We start from the raw sequence: 22,846 nt of genomic DNA on the forward strand, positions 1-22,846 counted from the left end.
GCTTTTTTGTTAGGGGGCACATACAACCCGGAAAAAAGAAATAAAAAGATAAATTCCTCATTCTGACAAAACAGTGTTTACAATTTCAACATTTTTGATTGGGTAGTAAACTGCTGAGACACTTTCCCCTCAAAACAAAATCATTGCAAGAAATCTGTCATTGTATTATTGATGCAGACTCCCTGTCGGGGGGGCCACAGGGGGGTCCAGACTCAGAGGTACGGGGGCACTGGCCCCTGTTGGCCCCCCCCCTAGAACCACCCCTGCTGGACATGTAACAGTTTTAGTCATTGTTAGTTAACCAGCTGATTATAATTGTGTGTAAATGCTCATTTTGTACCTTTTGTAAGAAAAAAATCATCACCTTCCTTGTTGATTTGCCTCAAACATGAATGGAATTTCAACGAGCTCAGCCATGTTTGGTCACGTCTACGGGTAGTACAGAGGGTCAAACTTCACAGCAGCGCCCTGCAGTCCAGCAGAGCTCAGCTGGATTCAACCTGAAGCCTCCTGGCTGCAGCACGCAGATCGGGGAGTGGCTCGCTGTGCTAACTGTTTGACTCCGCCCACTGCGCAGGCGCCCTCTGGTGGCGGACACCAGGCAGCACATCAGACGTCACTGCAGCGCCTCCCTCCGGACAGAGTGACGTATTGATGGCATGTAGAATAAGGATCCAAGTCCAACTTGAGCTGTTAGCTGGAGTTGATCACAACACACAGAGAGCTGATGATCAGTTCAATGTTTCAGGTGTTTGATCATCTGTGTGCTGATATGTTACGTCTCTGCTTCAGCTTCTAGTTCAATAAACAGCTTTTATATGGAGCTGCTTTCATCATCATTTCTATCAGCATCAGGTCTGCTGCAACATGTTTCTGTTGGTCAACACCAGCCCACATGATAACAGTGAGAATACATCATATGGAAATACATTCTGCTCTCATCTTGTGAATAAAATAATGATGTTTCCATGTTGATGAGCCCTCACAGCTGCACACACACCTTCTGTCTGAGGTTCAGTGTGTAACTGGAACAGTGACGTCAGCTCAACACTTCATACTGTATTAAACACACGCAGCTATGAAAAAGCTTCATGCATTTGATAGACTTTCCTGTTTTGAACTCTTTCTGACTGTGAGTCCATGATTGTGTCATGCTGCCACACACACACACACACACACACACACACACACACTGTGGTCCACTCAGTTCTATCAGCTGCAGGAAGCAGATCAGAGACTGAAGTGATGTCTGAGCCACTGACACCAGAACACTTTATTCCTTTCTGTCACTTTCTGTCAGAAGCAGAAAACAGCTGCATCTGCCTCGTGTCCATCATTTCTTTACTGAATGCTTCATAATCTTCCTGCAGACTAAAAAGGAACATGAAGGCTTCCCTCAGTTCCTCCGTCTGCTCTTCATCCAGGCCATCAGACACACGCAGCATCTTCCTCGTCCGTGGTGATGATGACTCGGGGACGGGAAGTTTCCCTCAATGTTTCTGTGCCACTAAGCAGAGCGTCCTCCTGATGAAACATACAGACAACAATGATGGAAATAAAGGCTGGAGAAAGAAGGCAGAAAACAGTGGAAGAAGAAGAAGAAAAGCCCTCAGCAGCAGCAGCAGCAACATGCTCCACTTCTTCCTCCACAAAGGAACCAGATTGTGCTTCTTAAAGGCACAATAACAATGCAGGATGTGAAAAAGATCAGCAGCTGCTTTAATGAAACAGCAACATCCCTCCTCTAGCAGCTTGATGGATGTGAGGACAATAATACTGCTGTGAACACCAGCTGATGCTTCAGAGACACATTGTGAAGGCCTGGACTGTTCTGGAGCCACTTCAGATCCTGAATCAGTGGAGGGATGAAGCTTCAGTCTGCAGGACCAATGAACCACACCACCTCTCACCTGTCCTCACCTTTTTCTCTCCTGCAGTCTGTCTTCTTCACACCTTGGTGATTTCATGACAGCAGACATGAAGTCAGTATGAAAACATGCATGTTGTCTGTTGACAGAGTGAAACAGCTTATTTAAAGGATCTGATTCAACAGGGTGATGTTGAGGGCATGAAGTTCTGCAGGAGAACCAGACAAAAGCAGCTCCTGATCTGCAGCATGTTTCCCTCTGAAGAAGGAAATGCAGGAAGATTCAAATATGTTCAGAAAAATAATACCTCCTATATTAAATGTGTCACAATGCACACATTACAATGTACAGAGCGGACTGTGAGTCCAGAGGTTCATGTCATGCAGATTCCCCCAGGATACAATTTCTCAACACAAATCATGTGATTTGAAAGCAGCAGAAACAGAAACAGAACTGCTGCACTCAAATAAGATCCAGACTTCTGTTTCCATCTGTCTGATGAATGTAAATAGTTCACGTATGGAATATTTGAGCTCCAATAAAAACAGATATAGCATTGATTCAAACAAACAGGAAAGGACACGTGGTTTAAAAGAGAACTACTGTCCAGACAGAACGATGCAAGCTGCCTCCAAACCTGAACAGACGGTTCTACTGTCACCTCTGCAGCCGCTGCACACACGGATCTGTTCAAGGTCCACATTCAGTCAGAACCAGAGACACTGAGCTCCATCATTCCTTCAAGTTCCTTCATGTTCTCATCCTCATCCAGGTTCCTCCTTTCATTTACACACTCGCTAATCATGGCTGTTTAAGGGATCCAGCTCTGTGTGTGTGTGTGTGTGTGTGTGTGAATCCTGACTGAACAAACTCACCTGCACAGGTACAGTAGTTGAGTAAAAGTACTCAGTTCCTCTCCAGGTTCCAAACAGTGATCAGTGATGATGATGTAATGTTCCTCTTTTCTCTTCCTTCGTACTTCCTCTCTTCATTAACGACTTCAGTTACTGTGCAGACGACAGGAGAGACGTGACGTCACAGCTGCTTCTGACTGTTTCACTGCTGCAGAACCTGCTGCTGACTTCCTGTTCTGCTGCTGCTGGACTCAGACTCCCATCATGCACCTCTCCTGTTCTGCTCCTCATTTCTGAGCGGCTCAAACAAAGAAAGAGAAGCTTGAAGTCAACACAGTACAAACATCCAGCTGTGAAATAAAACTACTTCATGTGACGGCCAGTGAAAAGTATGAAAGGTGTTATTTTCAGAACATCAGTGAAGGAAGAGTTTGGACCTGCAGCACAGATTTCTATGGAAGAAGTAGATAGCAGAAGCAAAGATGGCCCCATTAAACCCAGTGAGAGTGGAGCTGCAGCAGCTGAGTTCAGACAGTGAGAGCAGACAATGGTCAGTCATATACACACTGTATACCTGAACTCTCATATGAATGACATGTGGAGGACTCTTCCTGTCAGCTCACCTTGTAGGAGCACCAGCAGGTGAAGTCCACCCCCCAGTCGTGCAGCTTCAGCTGGGCGTTTCCTGCAGCGTGGGCGCAGTGGAACCCCACGTAACAACCCTGACCCTGCACAACAAGGAAAACATTCTATCTTTATCTGCCTTCTTCAATAATGTCACTGACTGCAAGTTTAAAGGAGCACAACGTGGAAATGTTCCAGTACAAGAACCTCAACGTTGTTGGACTTTAGTGGAGTTAATGACAGTTAAGACATGAAATATATTGTAGGAATGAAAAGAGTTGATATTTCTGTAAGTCTGAGCGATGGATGGATCAAATAAATGCTTTAAATAGTTTCTATTCTTCCTGAAAAACACATCAGATTCACAGTTTTGTATCTTTGCCTTTGATATTCAGGTTTCTGAAGAACTTTCCAGAACCGACTCCATAAAAGACCCGACACAGCAAAGTTTGAGATGTGGACAAAGTGAAAGACTTTTTACAACACTGAGACTTTCATAATGTCAACCAGCAAGCTTTAAGCACAGGGTTGAGCACTAGGACCCAGCAGGCATCAGGGCGTGTACACAGAGGCTGTGCCCAAATTCAGGGGCAGCATCCTTCGCCGCCAGCAAAGGCAGGGTCCTTCAGAGAGACCTGCAGGCCTCGTCAGCCTGCTGTGAAATTGGACAGTCTACCCTTCGCAGCATTTCCTGGTTGCGTCACCAGATGTTCCCGCCCCGACCCGCACGTCACTATTTCTGCAGCTCAGGTCCGCGAAAGTAACAAGAAGAGTAAAGTTTGACTGTCAGATCTGTTTGAGCTTCAGGAATTCCTGATTCTTTTTTAATCCTCGTGCTTGTGGAGGAAGAGTAGAAGCGGCTCTGGTTTATCTCCTGCTGAGAGGACCGTGGAGAGGTAAACCTGTTATTGATCCCACATAATGTTATCAATATTATCATTATTAGCTAACTAACAGTTTGGGCTCATTAACATACAGATACATGACGTTAATGCTCACATATAAACTGCTGATCGCCACATATGGTTTTATTTAGATTTTAAAGGCGTTGTATTTAAAATGTTTGGTAGATAGCTTAGTTTGCTGTAATTTATTACGATTATTATTATTATAATTAGAGTATGAAATTATAATTCTTGCCTCTTTCTTAAAACATTCTCAGTGACCAGTGACCAACCGTGGATGGAGTCAGAACTGCAGACCCAGTAGATGGAGGATGTGGTGGACAGAGGAGACTGGACCCCCAAACACCCTGAGTACCGACCCAGATGATGTCCCACTGACACCATCCAGCCCAGCAGCACATCAGCCTGTTACTGTACATCATCTCTAACTGTTTTAATATTGTTTTTAATCATAATTGTTTTTGTTAATAGTGAATAATAAATTGTAATTAGTTATTTATGCTGTAATTTTGTAAATAGTTGTAAATGTTAAGACCTTAATAATAAAAGAAAACATTCAATCCCTTGTTGTCCCTGAAAAGTAGCACTTGATGCCGTTTGCTGTTATAAATTGTACTTATGCTGTGAATACTGAATGGAATAGACAACGTGTAACAATAGAACAATATTTTATTTCATGAATTATATAAAATGAACAATTATGAACAAATAATTTAAAAAATAACTCATAAATTAACTAAATTACCGAAATAATGTCAGGATTGTTGTCTGGAGCAGAGAAGAGCCTCTCCATCCTCTCTGCAGCCTCGTGTCCTTCTTCATCCTCCTCCTCCTCCTCGAAGCAAGAGAAAAGATAAACTCAAGATCACATTAACACAGGGATGCAAAGATTTACAAAAAGTGACATCAGGACTGACAAATCGGCTATTTATTATTTATTATTTATTATTATATATTATAGCCATACTCCCAAATGTTGTTCTGACCTCGGAGAGTGACAAAGCTTCTCTGTTTGCTCCCTAAAACACGATGAAATGTGAAACACACCAAAGAGTTCTAATACAGCAAAAAATATAATCATCATAAGGATAATAATCATAAACTAGCTCTTTATTCAAACGTTTAACTAGACTTTACACGGATCACAGCCTGATCTGAATCTGTTCATCTTGGTCCATTTATGTACATGAAGTAAAACGAGTCTATAACATCTCCACAGTCACAATAAGATATAAGATATGAGAGATATGTGAGAGCTCACCTGGGCTCCTCCTCCTGTGATGAAGCTCACCTGAGAGACCGTCAGCAGCTGAGGACGGACTGTGTTTACTCTCAGCTGCTGCTGTCAGTCCTTTAAAGGTAAGATATGATTTAACTTTACAATAACATTCAGCTAACCAGCTAACATTCAGCTAACCAGCTAACATTCAGCTAACCAGCTAACATCCAGCTAACAGGCTAACATCCAGCTAACCAGCTAACATCCAGCTAACAGGCTAACATCCAGCTAACAGGCTAACATCCAGCTAACCAGCTAACATCCAGCTAACAGGCTAACATCCAGCTAACCAGCTAACATTCAGCTAACAGGCTAACATCCAACTAACCAGCTAACATCCAGCTAACAGGCTAACATCCAGCTAACCAGCTAACATTCAGCTAACAGGCTAACATCCAGCTAACCAGCTAACATTCAGCTAACAGGCTAACATTCAGCTAACAGGCTAACATCCAGCTAACCAGCTAACATCCAGCTAACAGGCTAACATCCAGCTAACAGGCTAACATCCAGCTAACCAGCTAACATCCAGCTAACAGGCTAACATCCAGCTAACCAGCTAACATTCAGCTAACAGGCTAACATCCAGCTAACCAGCTAACATTCAGTTAACAGGCTAACATTCTGAGCAGAGTGAAAGAACAACAGTCCTGTCTTTGAGATAAGGGGAGTGAAATTAGCAGATACAAGGCTCGATAAAGAACGAGTCACGTTAATACCTCAGTATTTAAACCCAGATGGAATAAATTGAAAAGGTGAATCTGACTGTTGAAGATGACGTGCTGCAGTATTAATGGGAAAACACTCACTTTTCCCCAAATTTAATTTTTAACCTGAAAAGGTGCCGAAGTTCTGCAGAATACTTAAAAGAAATACTTAAAGCTGAGGCTTCACACAAATATATGATTTTTACTACAATAAACTTTATTTATACAGCAGCTTTAAACACAGAGTTTACAAAGTGCTCTGACAATCAAGCAGAATCAAGAACATTACAGAATAAACACTGAACAGAAAAAGGTAATGCAAATAAAGAGATGAATAAAAGAATGAAATCAATAAAGGACGATAAGACGACGACATCACATCACAGAAATGAAGAGCAGATTCAAAGATTCAGAGCAGTGTTGGGACCAGCAGATGAAGTCGTTCATTGTGGATTTCAAAATGGACTCTAATACACACATAAAGGAGTTGTTAAGGCTTTGGGTCAGAACGTCTTTCCCCACCACAGTCGTTGAGCCGATGTGATTCTGGTTCCTCTGGTTCACACTCCTCCCTTGATGGAAGGTTAACTCCCTCTCCACTCAGACCATGTGAACACTTCCTGACTGACCTCCTTAGTCCTTGGGAATGAAGTCAGCTCCTCAACCTCCATCCAGACACAGAGATAAGTTACATGACTTCCATCTTTCTGAAACACACAGTGAGGTCACAGGTAGTTTTTCCCCAGAAGATATTCTAGCCACTGTTCCCAGTCTCTGATGCATGACACCTTCATCAGTGCCCATCCCTCTGAAAGGGAGACCAGATCAGTCCAGGAGTGCCCCGCCTCCTCTCTGCACCTCCATGACAGTGATAACAGCTGTCCTGCCCCTGACACATTTGTGACGCCCTTCAGCAGCAAAACCTGCCTGAAGGACCAAATTTAAAATCTGCCAAAATAAGTCTGACTACCACTTAATGAGCATTGTAATCCAAGGAGTGAACACAAACACTGTTGGACACTCCAGAAATGACTCTATCATTGTAGGTGCCACTCTCTGCATCTCACCCTAACAAACTGATATCACTAACTTTCCTGTTCTCACTAACCCAGAGATTAACTGAGAAACAGGTATTTAGTGAGTTCAGTGTCATAATTATAGTGTTTATCTGGGTTTTCCTTTTCTTTGTGTAACTTCTGATCTTGATGTTCTGTTCATGATTCTTGCTGAGCCAAGATGGAGACTAAGCCGATGCCCAGCTGGTTACTGAACTGCCCAGATGTTACCAATATTAATGAACTGACAGATGAACTCCTTAAAACTCTGGATTATACAAGTAGATGTGTGCTCTCAGGATCACATGTGAAGCAACATCCTGACACCTAAGGGGGGATTTGTGGATTTAAAAAATGTGACTGACCAGGTCGTCAAAACTCAGAGAACTTCTCCTCACAGCAGCGATGCGAGATCCTGCTAGTATTCCAGATCAGTCAGCGGCAGAGCTGCGACGCAGAGCTGACCAGCTAACTACACAATCCAAAGAACAAGTTAGCACCGAGCTGCTATCCCTGCAAAGGAAAGGACGGCCAGTTTCCTCCACCTGTTGATTTTCATCAGACTGCTGCTTTATCTTCACTGTTTCACTTCAGTTTCAGCACAAATGAACAATACATGATAAATATTATATATATGACAACATGAAGTTACTTTAAGGCCTGTACTGCTTTCACACACAAACATCAGCTGGGAAACTGCCTGGTCTTTGAGCCAAGATGGCTGCCTGTATGAGCAGGCAGAGAGAAGCTGTGGTTTGTCCTGGTGCTTTGAATGATGACACTGATAAGAAGGTGAGTTCAGTCTGATCTGAGGTCTGATGTGTTTCACAACAGTCAGGACTGTTATTGATGTGGAGGGGAAGGCAGCACAGGGTTGAGCACTAGGAACCAGCAGGCATCAGGGCGTGTACACAGAGTGTGAGAGCTCACCTGGGCTCCTCCTCCTGTGATGAAGCTCACCTTAGAGACCGTCAGCAGCTGAGGACGGACTGTGTTTACTCTCAGCTGCTGCTTTCAGTCCTTTAAAGGTAAGATATGATTTAACTTTACAGTAACATTCAGCTAACCAGCTAACATTCAGCTAACAAGCTAACATTCAGCTAACCAGCTAACATTCAGCTAACCGGCTAACATTCAGCTAACCAGCTAACATTCAGCTAACCAGCTAACATTCTGAGCAGAGTGAAGAACAGCAGTGTTGACGTCCTGTCAAAGACGTCTCTGTGTGTCCGTCCTGTCTCCTAACAGCACTCTGTAGCTCAGAGGTGACAGTCTGACAGCCTGTAGCTTCAGCTGGAGATGGAAAAGCAGCCAGTTCACTACTGAGTCTAATAAGTCAACAACATAAACTCATAATTGTCAGGAAAATAAGTATTTTTACTCCTGTTTTCATTATAAACAGAAAAATCCAACCCTCTGAACTCAAGTTTGTGTCTCTGACTGAACAAATGTACAAATATTTTTATTAGATACCTTCAAAATGTTAAAAGAACATTCATTCTGGTAGATTTCTAGTTAAAAACTTCCTGACTCACAAAGTATTTACAGTGCAGCTGAAGGCTTTTACACGGTCCATCAGTTTAATACTAGTTTTAGTTGTATTTTCTTTTTCCTGAAAATCCGAGAAACAAATGAAGAAAGGACAGTGTTGTTTTTGAGTCTTTGAGTCGACCGTCACTGTGAAAACAACTAAAGTGAGAAGTGAATTTGTGCCAACAAACCAAGTCGACCTGTTTGTTATCTTGTCATCAGATGTGGAGGGCAGAGAACATGAAACTATTCCAGCCTCTCTTTGTTTAAACACTTCCTGAAACTGTCACTCAAACACTAACTGAGAACAGGTCGCCATTTTGTTTGAACTCCACAAAAGTTCTTTCTCATGAAAACTGATTCTTTCCATCAAACTTTCCACACAGCTGTCATATAAATATGTGACAGCATCATTTAGACTCTGATGTGATGGATTTAAACAGCAACATCTAAATACTTGTGTCTTCATGAGGTCATCATGTCACATATTCACCTGTATAAAACCTGAGCTGCTGTTTTATTGTCACAGTCACTGTAGGTTTGTTGTGTCTCTGTATAGGTTTAACTGTGATGGTACGTACAGTATAAAGACTGTTGTCATGTTGTTGTACAGTAACACAACACTGTGAATAGATCAGAGATGATCACTGCACTGACACAATCATTGAAGCAGAGCAGGATTGATGCACATCTGTTTGTCCAGTTAGACTCCAGCTCACTCCGCCTGTCTGCTGTCGCCTGGTTCTGACCCGGCTACATCTGGACCTAAAGAACTGGTGCCAACAAACCAAGTCGACCTGTTTGTTCACATGAAGGTTTGTTATCTTGTCCTCTGTAGGATAGACTGATGATCTAAGATTAGTTGGTCGGTGTGTGAACACAGAGTGGTTGTCACTGTGTAGCTCCACTTACTGATGACTGAAGGCAGCTTCTCCTGCCTGAATCAGCCTGTGGAGGAGGCCGAGACGAGCCGCCGCTCTCCCGCTGTCTGACGCACTAAACGCGGCTGCAGAGCAGCTGTTGGTGTCGGTGAATAATCTGTGGTTGTATTTACAGTCCAGGACTGATGAGGAGGCAGTAAGAGGACATCCAGGAGTCTGAAGCTTTATTTAATGAATACAAATATAACTTCATCACTGAGCAGCAGTCAGCAGGAACACGTCGGCTCTCAGTGTCAGTACTTAAAGTGCCCGTTACGTTACTTGAGTACTTCTGCTCCTGATTACTTCTCAGAGGAAGAGATTCTTATTTTTACTCTGCAGATAAATGTTTTAAATAAACGACAGATGACCAGATTGACTCTTCAGATTAAAAGATATCAGAGAAACGTGTGTGTTGACTCCACCACAGCGTCATGACGTCATCTAGTGGACTGATCCAAGTCCAGCAGCTGATGTTCTGACAGGAGACGTGACGTCAGTGAGAGACGTCATAGCCTCTACAGACAAAACCCACCTGAACACACCTGAGACTGTCATATTTTATAATAACACAACAGGTTATTAGAACAATTTCTGCCTCTTGGTTAAATCAACTTGTCAGTATTTGTGTTTAATCAGTTATTTAACACTCCAAGCTCCACAGAAAGTCTCCACAGTCATGTACAGAAGGACAGTGACTGTTTTTATACCCTTTAAAATGTCATAATGTTTACTTAGAAATAAATATTATAAAACATATAATGAGAGATCGTCCTCTGGAGTCACTGGTGTTACTGTGTGACAGAAGTCTTTTATTTTGAAATAGAACTCAGACTGATGACATCACTGTCCTTCCTGCAGATCAGTGAAGACAGGTCCTGGATCAGTCCACTGTCTCTTTTCTGTCACAAGACATTTTCACATTTGTCTCCAGATTTCACGTCACTGCTGTGAGCGACTTTATTAGTAGAGAACAGTAAAAAACTATGGAGTAAGATCGCTGTCAATAAGACGTGTCCATGATTCTAACATTCGTATTCGTAATCTTAAACTTTTGTGTGCAAATAAAAATGTTGTACACAAAATTCTACTGTCATATACACAAGTCTGAGAAACTGTCTGGGTTAGGATTGTTTTTATGTGAGTATGAATCTAAAAGCTGTGAGTGCAAAGTCTTGTGAGCACAACTCTCATTTCTACGACTAAGAAATCCTCACTTTGAACACGAATTCAAGTTTTTGGGTACGAGTAGAAAAGTGTTGAAATGACGTCACGTAGGTCACAGGCAGGTCACAGGAAAAGTAATCGAACTCCGATTACTCCAAACGCGCATGCGCCAAAGCCTTAGCTAACAGCAGTGGACCGGGTGGAGTGGAGATGACAGCATAGGTGAAGCATCACAGGTAAAGTCAATAACGTGTATGTCCAGGATTTATTCATTAAATTGTACTATTTAAAATAATATGCAGTTCATGGACTTACAGACTTACTGCTTTAGCTTGCAAGCTAACGACATATAGGTGACGCGAAATTAGTGCTACTATTACTAGCATTAGAAGTTGGCTTGTGCTAGTTAATTAGCACTGACCTGCAAAATGTGACATAATCAATTTGAGACATAATTTTGATCAAAATACGACTTTATCGATCAGTTGTGTCAATTTCTGTAAAACAGACAGTTGCTATAGACGCTGCTCTGATCAGAGGAGCACAGATGGAAAGAGGCTAAAAATGAACTATGCGGGACATTTGCCTTATGGTTCATTTTTGCGCTAATTAAACAGCTTCAGAGTAATAGTGCTGATTAAATTAACGACTTGTAACTTGTTACATGGAGAATGGATCCTCCGACCCGGTGTCCCAGCTCTCGTCTCTGCAGCACCGCGACACAAACGCGCCCTGTAACCCGTAATCTATTGTTTATGACAGATACGACTACACAATATACACTTCATAATGTGTGTATGATAATCTATCGATCCACTGATTGATTTCCCGCTGGCTTCCTTGTAGACAAATGCACATGACCGAGAGGAGGGTTAGCAAAGAGGAACAGAAACCGGACTTATATGATGGACAGATTTATGTCAATTTAGCTTGCAGGCTAAAGCAGTAAGTCTGTAAGTCCATGAACTAGAGATTATTTGAAATGGTACCATTTTATGAAATAAATATTGGATATGTACGTTATTGACTGTGATGCTTCACCTGAGCTGGCAGCTCCACCCACAGTGCCGGCCCTGAGTCATTTGGTGCCCTAGGCAAGATCATAGCCATCAATTTCACAATCAGTGTTCATACACTCACACAGAAACTGCATGTATGTATTCAAGATTTTATTTATTTTAAATATCACACCAAATAAAAACCGACGAAAGAAACAAGTGATAAGAATACAATATAAATAAGGCACTGTGCAAACATATTATCTCTCAGCCTCAGAGTGCCATCTCTCTCTTATCTATTGGCAGCCACTTTGCAAAACCACCTCCAACTCCTCCTTGTTGCCATGTGGGTATTGTGCTCCTGGTTATCCTCATCAAACCTTCAGTAAGTGGCATACATTGTTCCAGTCCTTTAGTCCTTCCTTATTAAGTCTGTATTTTTTTGGAGAAAACATTTAGCAGCAGAAGCAGTGCGAGCTATCATTTCTGTTTGAGTACATCAGCCAGCTTCTTTTGATTTTTTTAGCATTGACTAAGACTCTGTTAAAAAAGTCATGTTGACACTCTCCCATCTTTGTTTTTGGAAAATGTGTAACTGCTTTTTATTTGAACTGGTCCTCTGTGAACTAGTCAGAAGAGATGTCCAGTCAGCCTTCAGTCCTGATGCTGTGTCTCTCTGCTGTGCTGAGGTAGAGGACAGGAGCACCTGATGCTGTGTCTCTCTGCTGTGCTGAGGTAGAGGACAGGAGCACCTGATGCTGTGTCTCTCTGCTGTGCTGAGGTAGAGGACAGGAGCACCTGATGCTGTGTCACTCTGCTGTGCTGAGGTAGAGGACAGGAGCACCTGATGCTGTGCTGAGGTAGAGGACAGGAGCACCTGATGCTGTGTCACTCTGCTGTGCTGAGGTAGAGGACAGGAGCACCTGATGCTGTGTCACTCTGCTGTGCTGAGGTAGAGCACAGGAACACCTGATGCTGTGTCTCTCTGCTGTGCTGAGGTAGAGGACAGGAGCACCTGATGCTGTGTCACTGCTGTGCTGAGGTAGAGGACAGGAGCACCTGATGCTGTGTCTCTCTGCTGTGCTGAGGTAGAGGACAGGAGCACCTGATGCTGTGTCTCTCTGCTGTGCTGAGGTAGAGCACAGGAGCACCTGATGCTGTGTCTCTCTGCTGTGCTGAGGTAGAGGACAGGAGCACCTGATGCTGTGTCACTCTGCTGTGCTGAGGTAGAGGACAGGAGCACCTGATGCTGTGTCACTCTGCTGTGCTGAGGTAGAGGACAGGAGCACCTGATGCTGTGTCTCTCTGCTGTGCTGAGGTAGAGGAAAGGAGCACCTGATGCTGTGTCACTCTGCTGTGCTGAGGTAGAGGACAGGAGCACCTGATGCTGTGTCACTCTGCTGTGCTGAGGTAGAGGACAGGAGCACCTGATGCTGTGTCTCTCTGCTGTGCTGAGGTAGAGGAAAGGAGCACCTGATGCTGTGTCACTGGGCTGTGCTGAGGTAGAGGACAGCAGCACCTGATGCTGTGTCTCTCTGCTGTGCTGAGGTAGAGGACAGGAGCACCTGATGCTGTGTCTCTCTGCTGTGCTGAGGTAGAGGACAGGAGCACCAGATGCTGTGTCTCTCTGCTGTGCTGAGGTAGAGGACAGGAGCACCTGATGCTGTGTCTCTCTGCTGTGCTGAGGTAGAGGACAGGAGCACCTGATGCTGTGTCTCTCTGCTGTGCTGAGGTAGAGGACAGGAGCACCTGATGCTGTGTCACTCTGCTGTGCTGAGGTAGAGGACAGGAGCACCTGATGCTGTGTCACTCTGCTGTGCTGAGGTAGAGGACAGGAGCACCTGATGCTGTGTCTCTCTGCTGTGCTGAGGTAGAGGACAGGAGCACCTGATGCTGTGCTGAGGTAGAGGACAGGAGCACCTGATGCTGTGTCTCTCTGCTGTGCTGAGGTAGAGCACAGGAGCACCTGATGCTGTGTCACTCTGCTGTGCTGAGGTAGAGGACAGGAGCACCTGATGCTGTGTCTCTCTGCTGTGCTGAGGTAGAGGACAGGAGCACCTGATGCTGTGTCTCTCTGCTGTGCTGAGGTAGAGGACAGGAGCACCTGATGCTGTGTCTCTCTGCTGTGCTGAGGTAGAGGACAGGAGCACCTGATGCTGTGTCACTCTGCTGTGCTGAGGTAGAGGACAGGAGCACCTGATGCTGTGTCTCTGTGCTGTGCTGAGGTAGAGCACAGGAGCACCTGATGCTGTGTCTCTCTGCTGTGCTGAGGTAGAGGACAGGAGCACCTGATGCTGTGTCAGTCTGCTGTGCTGAGGTAGAGGACAGGAGCACCTGATGCTGTGTCTCTCTGCTGTGCTGAGGTAGAGGACAGGAGCACCTGATGCTGTGTCACTCTGCTGTGCTGAGGTAGAGGACAGGAGCACCTGATGCTGTGTCAGTCTGCTGTGCTGAGGTAGAGGACAGGAGCACCTGATGCTGTGTCTCTCTGCTGTGCTGAGGTAGAGGACAGGAGCACCTGATGCTGTGTCACTCTGCTGTGCTGAGGTAGAGGACAGGAGCACCTGATGCTGTGTCTCTCTGCTGTGCTGAGGTAGAGGACAGGAGCACCTGATGCTGTGTCACTCTGCTGTACTGAGGTAGAGGACAGGAGCACCTGATGCTGTGTCACTCTGCTGTGGTGAGGTAGAGGACAGGAGCACCTGATGCTGTGTCACTCTGCTGTGCTGAGGTAGAGGACAGGAGCACCTGATGCTGTGTCTCTCTGCTGTACTGAGGTAGAGGACAGGAGCACCTGATGCTGTGTCAGTCTGCTGTACTGAGGTAGAGGACAGGAGCACCTGATGCTGTGTCACTCTGCTGTGCTGAGGTAGAGGACAGGAGCACCTGATGCTGTGTCACTCTGCTGTGCTGAGGTAGAGGACAGGAGCACCTGATGCTGTGTCTCTCTGCTGTGCTGAGGTAGAGGACAGGAGCACCTGATGCTGTGCTGAGGTAGAGGACAGGAGCACCTGATGCTGTGTCACTCTGCTGTGCTGAGGTAGAGGACAGGAGCACCTGATGCTGTGTCACTCTGCTGTGCTGAGGTAGAGGACAGGAGCACCTGATGCTGTGTCACTGCTGTACTGAGGTAGAGGACAGGAGCACCTGATGCTGTGTCTCTCTGCTGTGCTGAGGTAGAGGACAGGAACACCTGATGCTGTGTCTCTCTGCTGTGCTGAGGTAGAGGACAGGAGCACCTGATGCTGTGTCTCTCTGCTGTGCTGAGGTAGAGGACAGGAACACCTGATGCTGTGTCACTCTGCTGTGCTGAGGTAGAGGACAGGAGCACCTGATGCTGTGTCTCTCTGCTGTGCTGAGGTAGAGGACAGGAGCACCTGATGCTGTGTCACTCTGCTGTGCTGAGGTAGAGGACAGGAGCACCTGATGCTGTGTCTCTCTGCTGTGCTGAGGTAGAGGACAGGAACACCTGATGCTGTGTCTCTCTGCTGTGCTGAGGTAGAGGACAGGAGCACCTGATGCTGTGTCACTCTGCTGTGCTGAGGTAGAGGACAGGAACACCTGATGCTGTGTCTCTCTGCTGTGCTGAGGTAGAGGACAGGAGCACCTGATGCTGTGTCTCTCTGCTGTGCTGAGGTAGAGGACAGGAGCACCTGATGCTGTGTCTCTCTGCTGTACTGAGGTAGAGGACAGGAGCACCTGATGCTGTGTCTCTCTGCTGTGCTGAGGTAGAGGACAGGAGCACCTGATGCTGTGTCTCTCTGCTGTGCTGAGGTAGAGGACAGGAGCACCTGATGCTGTGTCACTCTGCTGTGCTGAGGTAGAGGACAGGAGCACCTGATGCTGTGTCACTCTGCTGTGCTGAGGTAGAGGACAGGAGCACCTGATGCTGTGTCACTCTGCTGTGCTGAGGTAGAGGACAGGAGCACCTGATGCTGTGTCTCTCTGCTGTGCTGAGGTAGAGGACAGGAGCACCTGATGCTGTGTCTCTCTGCTGTGCTGAGGTAGAGGACAGGAGCACCTGATGCTGTGTCACTCTGCTGTGCTGAGGTAGAGGACAGGAGCACCTGATGCTGTGTCACTCTGCTGTGCTGAGGTAGAGGACAGGAGCACCTGATGCTGTGTCACTCTGCTGTGCTGAGGTAGAGGACAGGAGCACCTGATGCTGTGTCACTCTGCTGTGCTGAGGTAGAGGACAGGAGCACCTGATGCTGTGTTTCTCTGCTGTGCTGAGGTAGAGGACAGGAGCACCTGATGCTGTGTCACTCTGCTGTGCTGAGGTAGAGGACAGGAGCACCTGATGCTGTGTCACTCTGCTGTGCTGAGGTAGAGGACAGGAGCACCTGATGCTGTGTCACTCTGCTGTGCTGAGGTAGAGGACAGGAGCACCTGATGCTGTGTCACTCTGCTGTACTGAGGTAGAGGACAGGAGCACCTGATGCTGTGTCTCTCTGCTGTGCTGAGGTAGAGGACAGGAGCACCTGATGCTGTCTCACTCTGCTGTACTGAGGTAGAGGACAGGAGCACCTGATGCTGTGTCAGTCTGCTGTGCTGAGGTAGAGGACAGGAGCACCTGATGCTGTGTCACTCTGCTGTGCTGAGGTAGAGGACAGGAGCACCTGATGCTGTGTCTCTCTGCTGTACTGAGGTAGAGGACAGGAGCACCTGATGCTGTGTCTGTCTGCTGTGCTGAGGTAGAGGACAGGAGCACCTGATGCTGTGTCTCTCTGCTGTGCTGAGGTAGAGGACAGGAGCACCTGATGCTGTGTCTCTCTGCTGTGCTGAGGTAAAGGACAGGAGCACCTGATGCTGTGTCTCTCTGCTGTGCTGAGGTAGAGGACAGGAGCACCTGATGCTGTGTCAGTCTGCTGTGCTGAGGTAGAGGACAGGAGCACCTGATGCTGTGTCACTCTGCTGTGCTGAGGTAGAGGACAGGAGCACCTGATGCTGTGTCTCTCTGCTGTGCTGAGGTAGAGGACAGGAGCACCTGATGCTGTGTCAGTCTGCTGTGCTGAGGTAGAGGACAGGAGCACCTGATGCTGTGCTGAGGTAGAGGACAGGAGCACCTGATGCTGTGTCTCTCTGCTGTGCTGAGGTAGAGGACAGGAGCACCTGATGCTGTGTCTCTCTGCTGTGCTGAGGTAGAGGACAGGAGCACCTGATGCTGTGTCACTCTGCTGTGCTGAGGTAGAGGACAGGAGCACCTGATGCTGTGTCACTCTGCTGTGCTGAGGTAGAGGACAGGAGCACCTGATGCTGTGTCTCTCTGCTGTGCTGAGGTAGAGGACAGGAGCACCTGATGCTGTGTCACTCTGCTGTGCTGAGGTAGAGGACAGGAGCACCTGATGCTGTGTCACTCTGCTGTGCTGAGGTAGAGGACAGGAGCACCTGATGCTGTGTCACTCTGTGCTGAGGTAGAGGACAGGAGCACCTGATGCTGTGTCACTCTGCTGTGCTGAGGTAGAGGACAGGAGCACCTGATGCTGTGCTGAGGTAGAGGACAGGAGCACCTGATGCTGTGTCTCTCTGCTGTGCTGAGGTAGAGGACAGGAGCACCTGATGCTGTGTCTCTCTGCTGTGCTGAGGTAGAGGACAGGAGCACCTGATGCTGTGTCAGTCTGCTGTGCTGAGGTAGAGGACAGGAACACCTGATGCTGTGTCTCTCTGCTGTGCTGAGGTAGAGGACAGGAGCACCTGATGCTGTGTCACTCTGCTGTGCTGAGGTAGAGGACAGGAGCACCTGATGCTGTGTCTCTCTGCTGTGCTGAGGTAGAGGACAGGAGCACCTGATGCTGTGTCACTCTGCTGTGCTGAGGTAGAGGACAGGAGCACCTGATGCTGTGCTGAGGTAGAGGACAGGAGCACCTGATGCTGTGTCAGTCTGCTGTGCTGAGGTAGAGGACAGGAGCACCTGATGCTGTGTCACTCTGCTGTGCTGAGGTAGAGGACAGGAGCACCTGATGCTGCTGTGCTGAGGTAGAGGACAGGAGCACCTGATGCTGTGTCTCTCTGCTGTGCTGAGGTAGAGGACAGGAGCACCTGATGCTGTGTCTCTCTGCTGTGCTGAGGTTAGAGGACAGGAGCACCTGATGCTGTTCTCTCTGCTGTGCTGAGGTAGAGCACAGGAGCACCTGATGCTGTGTCTCTCTGCTGTGCTGAGGTAGAGGACAGGAGCACCTGATGCTGTGTCACTTGCTGTACTGAGGTAGAGGACAGGAGCACCTGATGCTGATGTGTCACTGCTGTGCTGAGGTAGAGGACAGGAGCACCTGATGCTGTGTCTCTCTGCTGTGCTGAGGTAGAGGACAGGAGCACCTGATGCTGTGTCACTCTGCTGTGCTGAGGTAGAGGACAGGAGCACCTTGATGCTGTGTCTCTCTGCTGTGCTGAGGTAGAGGACAGGAGCACCTGATGCTGTGTCACTGCTGTGCTGAGGTAGAGGACAGGAGCACCTGATCTGAGGTTAGAGGACAGGAGCACCTGATGCTGTGTCCTCTGCTGTGCTGAGGTAGAGGACAGGAGCACCTGATGCTGTGTCATCTCTGCTGTGCTGAGGGTAGAGGACAGGAGCACCTGATGCTGTGTCTCTCTGCTGTGCTGAGGTAGAGGACAGGAGCACCTGATGCTGTGTCACTCTGCTGTGCTGAGGTAGAGGACAGGAGCACCTGATGCTGTGTCTCTCTGCTGTGCTGAGGTAGAGGACAGGAGCACCTGATGCTGTGTCACTCTGCTGTGCTGAGGTAGAGGACAGGAGCACCTGATGCTGTGTCAGTCTGCTGTGCTGAGGTAGAGGACAGGAGCACCTGATGCTGTGTCAGTCTGCTGTGCTGAGGTAGAGGACAGGAGCACCTGATGCTGTGTCAGTCTGCTGTGCTGAGGTAGAGGACAGGAGCACCTGATGCTGTGTCACTCTGCTGTGCTGAGGTAGAGGACAGGAGCACCTGATGCTGTGTCACTCTGCTGTGCTGAGGTAGAGGACAGGAGCACCTGATGCTGTGTCTCTCTGCTGTGCTGAGGTAGAGGACAGGAGCACCTGATGCTGTGTCACTGCTGTGCTGAGGTAGAGGACAGGAGCACCTGATGCTGTGTCAGTCTGCTGTGCTGAGGTAGAGGACAGGAGCACCTGATGCTGTGTCAGTCTGCTGTGCTGAGGTAGAGGACAGGAGCACCTGATGCTGTGCTGAGGTAGAGGACAGGAGCACCTGATGCTGTGTCAGTCTGCTGTGCTGAGGTAGAGGACAGGAACACCTGATGCTGTGTCACTCTGCTGTGCTGAGGTAGAGGACAGGAGCACCTGATGCTGTGTCACTCTGCTGAAGCTGAGGTAGAGGACAGGAGCACCTGATGCTGTGTCACTCTGCTGAGCTGAGGTAGAGGACAGGAGCACCTGATGCTGTGTCACTCTGCTGTGCTGAGGTAGAGGACAGGAGCACCTGATGCTGTGTCACTCTGCTGTGCTGAGGTAGAGGACAGGAGCACCTGATGCTGTGTCACTCTGCTGTGCTGAGGTAGAGGACAGGAGCACCTGATGCTGTGTCACTCTGCTGTGCTGAGGTAGAGGACAGGAGCACCTGATGCTGTGTCACTCTGCTGTGCTGAGGTAGGAGGACAGGAGCACCTGATGCTGTGTCACTCTGCTTGTGCTGAGGTAGAGGACAGGAGCACCTGATGCTGTGTCATCTCTGCTGTGCTGAGGTAGAGGACAGGAGCACCTGATGCTGTGTCTCTCTGCTGTGCTGAGGTAGAGGACAGGAGCACCTGATGCTGTGTCCTCTACCTCTGCTGTGCTGAGGTAGAGGACAGGAGCACCTGATGCTGTGTCACTCTGCTGTGCTGAGGTAGAGGACAGGAGCACCTGATGCTGTGTCACTCTGCTGTGCTGAGGTAGAGGACAGGAGCACCTGATGCTGTGTCACTCTGCTGTGCTGAGGTAGAGGACAGGAGCACCTGATGCTGTGTCACTCTGCTGTGCTGAGGTAGAGGACCGGAGCACCTGATGCTGTGTCACTCTGCTGTGCTGAGGTAGAGGACAGGAGCACCTGATGCTGTGTCTCTCTGCTGTGCTGAGGTAGAGGACAGGAGCACCTGATGCTGTGTCACTCTGCTGTGCTGAGGTAGAGGACAGGAGCACCTGATGCTGTGTCTCTCTGCTGTGCTGAGGTAGAGGACAGGAGCACCTGATGCTGTGTCACTCTGCTGTGCTGAGGTAGAGGACAGGAGCACCTGATGCTGTGTCACTCTGCTGTGCTGAGGTAGAGGACAGGAGCACCTGATGCTGTGTCCTCTCTGCTGTGCTGAGGTAGAGGACAGGAGCACCTGATGCTGTGTCATCTCTGCTGTGCTGAGGTAGAGGACAGGAGCACCTGATGCTGTGTCTCTCTGCTGTGCTGAGGTAGAGGACAGGAGCACCTGATGCTGTGTCTCTCTGCTGTGCTGAGGTAGAGGACAGGAGCAACCTGATGCTGTGTCTCTCTGCTGTGCTGAGGTAGAGGACAGGAGCACCTGATGCTGTGTCACTCTGCTGTGCTGAGGTAGAGGACAGGAGCACCTGATGCTGTGTCTCTCTGCTGTGCTGAGGTAGAGGACAGGAGCACCTGATGCTGTGTCACTCTGCTGTGCTGAGGTAGAGGACAGGAGCACCTGATGCTGTGTCTCTCTGCTGTGCTGAGGTAGAGGACAGGAGCACCTGATGCTGTGTCACTCTGCTGTGCTGAGGTAGAGGACAGGAGCACCTGATGCTGTGTCACTCTGCTGTACTGAGGTAGAGGACAGGAGCACCTGATGCTGTGTCTCTCTGCTGTGCTGAGGTAGAGGACAGGAGCACCTGATGCTGTGTCTCTCTGCTGTGCTGAGGTAGAGGACAGGAGCACCTGATGCTGTGTCTCTCTGCTGTGCTGAGGTAGAGGACAGGAGCACCTGATGCTGTGTCACTGGGCTGGTGAAATATTTTAAAACTGCATCTGAAGAGAGAAGAGAAGTATATGTGACCACTGCATGTTACATTTTAATAAAAAAACAAAAACAGATGCTTTATGGGTGTTATACATAACACTAATAATGAACATGTGATGAGATTCATTCAGTTTATTGTCATTGCAATACAATTAAGTCTAATCAGAGTACAAGTGCAGTGTATATCTATATCTATATCTACATATTCATTCGCCTATGAATGATATGGGAAAGCTAATGTGTGGAGTATTAACAGTAATACACTTTAACACTGATGTAAACTTTAACAAACATAAACTGTGACACAATAAACCAAAAGCTTACATCTACCCTGTTACAAAGGGGATGGAAAACTACTAGCATTTTAACTGACATACTAGCAGTAAAGACACCTGTAAAATAACACCTGAACAGGTCTAATGTTAACTTTCCAAATGTCCCTGATGAATTTAAGGTGGAGTAACATTAACACACGTCGACTCAGCTATTTATTGATTAGTAAACAATGCTGCTATCGTCCGAAGTAAGCTAGCAAGCTAACAACAACGGTAACTACGATCATTAAACTATTAATTTCCTCTCGCTTCATCACATTGACGTTACTGTACCTCTATCTTCTTCACGTCCTCCTCTTCTTTCCTTCTTTTCCTTCACTGGGTGCCGGATGGTTTCAGTCTTTTGGACCTTGTGGTTCCGCTACAGTTTCAGTAAATCTCTCTCTTGGTCTTGGCGTCTCGGTGCGGTCAGATTCCGGCAGCTCGCCTCTCGACCCGCCCCCCTCCCTCACAGAGGACAGGTACAGTGCAACATTTGGAGTGATCGAGGTTCAATTACTTTTCCTGTGACCTGCCTGTGACCTACGTGACGTCATTTCAACACTTTTCTACTCGTACCCAAAAACTTGAATTCGTGTTCACAGTGAGGACTTCGTAGTCGTAGAAATGAGAGTTGTGTTCACAAGACTTTGCACTCACAGCTTTTAGATTCATACTCACATAAAAACAATCCTAACCCAGACAATTTCTCAGACTTGTGTATATGACAGTAGAATTTTGTGTACAACATTTTTATTTGCACACAAATGTTTAAGATTACGAATACAAATGTTAGAATCATGGACACGTCTTATTGACAGCGATCTTACTCCATAAAAAACAGAATACAAATGATTTAATGACATGATTTAGTTTTGGTTTGATGTCCTGTAGCAGCCATTTAGTGAAATATGTATTAATAGAGTCAGTGAGTTGTGGAATAATGTGCTCTGAGTTTAAATGTTAGAAGAGGAAGTCGACTTTCAGACATTTTGTCCTTCAAGAGTGTTTCTGACCCAAAGGCTGATTTCAGTTGATGTGCAGATGAATGATTTGTGTTTCCTCTCCAGATGAAAGTGTGTGTGAGATGAGCAGCATGAATCAGTGTGAGGACAGAGAGGAGGGAGACCCTCCCTCTAAAACCACTGGACCTGGACCTGGACCTGGACCTGGACCTGGACCAGGACCTGGACCTGGACCTGAACCTGGACCTGGACCTGGACCTGGACCTGGACCAGGACCTGCACCTGAACCTGGACCTGGACCTGGACCTGGACCTGGACCTGAGCCCAGCTGTGTCTCATTCAAGAGTGACAGTTCAATGGGTCATCATTTATCAGACAGAAAGTAAGCTGTTCTCATGTCTCATATCCCACAAAGACTCTGGATCTGTAGTAAATTCGCCCCACTCGTGTATTTTCTGCCACATTTAATTGATGTGCTGATTACTTAGTTACAGACTAATTTATGTTTCGAGACAATGTTTCTTTCTTGAACACTCGGTTTATGTCCATTTATGTTCTTTATGATTTTCAAACAAAATATTTCTCCTTTGCAAACACCATGATAATTACTTAAACGCAGCAATAAGCTGGTTCAGCGACAGAGGTCAAAAACTATTTAGGTTCTGGGCGGAAACACCTGCCTGCACAAAGATGGGTTCCTACTAATAA

General features: G+C 47.2%; 1 protein-coding gene and 1 long non-coding RNA gene across 2 annotated transcripts in view; both read left to right on the forward strand.

Annotated features, from left to right (window-relative positions):
* Positions 1-22,846, forward strand: part of LOC115577918 (NLR family CARD domain-containing protein 3-like) — an 87,766-nt gene that overhangs the window by 36,432 nt on the left and 28,488 nt on the right. The gene's annotated exons all lie outside the window — the stretch shown is intronic.
* On the forward strand, positions 218-4,650 carry LOC115577919 (uncharacterized). Its single transcript, XR_003983303.1, has 3 exons — positions 218-2,751; positions 2,873-4,242; positions 4,509-4,650. It is a non-coding gene; the product is annotated as an uncharacterized LOC115577919 (long non-coding RNA).

The sequence above is a fragment of the Sparus aurata genome, unplaced genomic scaffold (assembly GCF_900880675.1).
Source record: "Sparus aurata unplaced genomic scaffold, fSpaAur1.1, whole genome shotgun sequence".
NCBI classification, from domain to species: Eukaryota; Metazoa; Chordata; class Actinopteri; order Spariformes; family Sparidae; genus Sparus; species Sparus aurata.